This window comes from Cyprinodon variegatus, unplaced genomic scaffold (assembly GCF_000732505.1).
Source record: "Cyprinodon variegatus isolate N-32 unplaced genomic scaffold, C_variegatus-1.0 Scaffold842, whole genome shotgun sequence".
Taxonomy (NCBI): Eukaryota; Metazoa; Chordata; class Actinopteri; order Cyprinodontiformes; family Cyprinodontidae; genus Cyprinodon; species Cyprinodon variegatus.
This window is the reverse complement of record NW_015151295.1, coordinates 30085-32471: the sequence shown is the minus strand read 5'-3', so window position 1 is coordinate 32471 and position 2387 is coordinate 30085. Positions and strand designations below refer to the sequence as shown.

At 46.9% G+C, this 2387-nt stretch overlaps 1 pseudogene; it reads left to right on the top strand.

Annotated features, from left to right (window-relative positions):
• Positions 1-2387, top strand: part of LOC107099155 — a 35152-nt pseudogene that overhangs the window by 27844 nt on the left and 4921 nt on the right.

Below are 2387 nucleotides of genomic sequence, written 5' to 3'. Positions count from 1 at the left end.
CTAACCAGTATTTGCACCCCTTCCAAAAATTACTTCAACTGAAGGTTTCCAGATGGATATGCGGAGCAAATCCATCTGGCAGAGTTGGGTTAGGAGGGCCGCTGTCCTGCAGGTTTTAGAGGTTTTCCTGCTCCAGAACAGCTTATTTTAATTTAAAGCTGATTCACAGAATCAGAAATACTTTAATAATCCCAGAGGGAAATTACTTCAAAGGCTTTTGATGAACTGCAATCATCATAATCAGCTGTGCTAAAGCAGGGAAACCTCTAAAGCCTGCAGGACAGCGGCCCTCCAGGACAGACTTAGAGGATGCCTGATTTAAAGCCCACATTACTGCTGCTTTAGGAATCTGTGAATGAAAGCCACCTACTCTGTTAGCCTCCATGTTTTCCTCCTCAGGTCAGTTCTCGCTGCCCATTGATAAGAGGCAGCTTTATGAGTTTGACATCAAGGTACCCCTCCTGGTCCGTGGCCCCGGCATCAAACCAAACCAGACCATACAGGTCAGGACTACCTTCCACCGACATTCATGCTTCTACCTATGAATGAATCACTCCTCCATGTTTTTCTTCCCTTTTAGGCTCCGGTGCTGAATATTGACCTCGCTCCCACCTTTCTTGACATCTCTGGGTTCAACCTGTCGACCGTCAATGTGGACGGACAGTCCTTCCTGGCTCAGATGGTCAGCTCCTTTCCATTTCACATGATTTCCTGTATTCCAGCTCTTCCCCCATATCCTGACCCAAGTCTCTGTTCAGGCTCCATCCCTGCGAAACGGCACAGTGCGACCGTTTTTCCTTGTCGAGTACACAGGAGAGGGAAGTCCAACAAAGGACCCATCCTGTCCTAAACTTGGCCCCGGAGTGTCTGTAAGCAAACACGAATGTCTTCACAACCTGGAAGCGGCATTGGAGAGTTTGCTCTTCATTTTTGTTTCAATGATATCACAGATTTAAAATGTTAAAATGCAATCTGAAAACCAGGTTTGTGTGTTTCTTTTTTTAAACGTTTCAATGCTGGAATTTACAGCATTAAAGGCACAGATGGAGGATCTGGAGTCAACAAGTCATCTCTATAGCCAGGCATACACTGTACGATTTTTTTTTCAATCGTTGCACGCGGCTACAGCTCAAACTGGACGAGGAAAACGTCAGTTTCATCGTACAGTGCAAGTTCCCAGCTCACAATGTTTGTTCCCACACTGTGCAACCGGACGCTCTGGTGCGATCTACCTGCTCACTCTGTACGTCTAAAAACCAGGTGGGACTCGGCTCCGCAGTGAGATAGAGCTACTCGGACTCGTCTGTCCAGAAGCCAAACCAGTAGAAGAGGAAAAAGATGGAAGTATCGATTCCTAATGTTAAATATGAAGCTCACTAGAGTGAAACATGCTGCCTCGGCTATTTATACAATTTTGTGCTGAAAGCCCTAAAAAGAAAAGGCAACGAGGTATTTAGACAAAGGCATGGCTGAGCAAACGTCTGAGAGGAAGAGGAAGAATCCTTGTTTGCCCACGACGGCCGACTGAATTACAAACATGTTTGATTTTCTCCAGACCTCACAATTCCTGATCAGGAGGTGGTCAGAGGCTGATCGCCCCTCGTTACCCCCTGTCAGTGACTAGTTATAGTTACTAGTCACTTCTCCCAAAAAGTAACTGAGTTAGTAAATGAGTTACTCCACAATAAAAGTAACTAGTTATTAGTAAAAGTAACTATTGCGTTACTTTTGCGTTTCTCGCCCCCGTAACCCTCCCCCCCCGGCCCCCACCTTCTCGCCGTGTGTTTCCAAAGCCAGCTGAATAGAGCGGATGACAAAGACAAGAACCTGCAGAGAGTTTCGCATTTATTGCAACTCAACTAAATGACATCAGGAGGAACGCTATCTGACGGGCGTATAAACCCCGTCAGATAGCGTTCCCTTCTTCTTAACATGGGGGGAACGCTATCTGATGCGATGTAAATATCATCAGGCTGCATCACCTCTACTCATGGGTGTGAAGTTTTTTAACAGGCCGTTCAGATCTGGTGAGAATATGAAATTATTAACTGGGAATGTCTAATTCTGAATCCTGTGTGTTTGGGTTGTTATAGATACTGCAACATCTATCTATCCATCCATCCCTCCCTCCCTCCATCCATCCCTCCCTCCCTCCCTCCCTATAGGCTAACTTCCCTCCCTATAGGCTAACATTTGAGCGTTCACGCTCTCCATAGTTCTCCTGTGGCGCGAGCACAGGGAGGCTGTTGCGCGCCTTTAGCGAGCATGCGCGTTTCCTGTCGCTTGCTCAGTGAATCGTGCCGCCTACGCTGTGCGGAGATGCAGGGGAAACCGTATCTGATGGGGAAACGCAGCTCGACGTAACACCAGTATTTCCATCAGGAAAA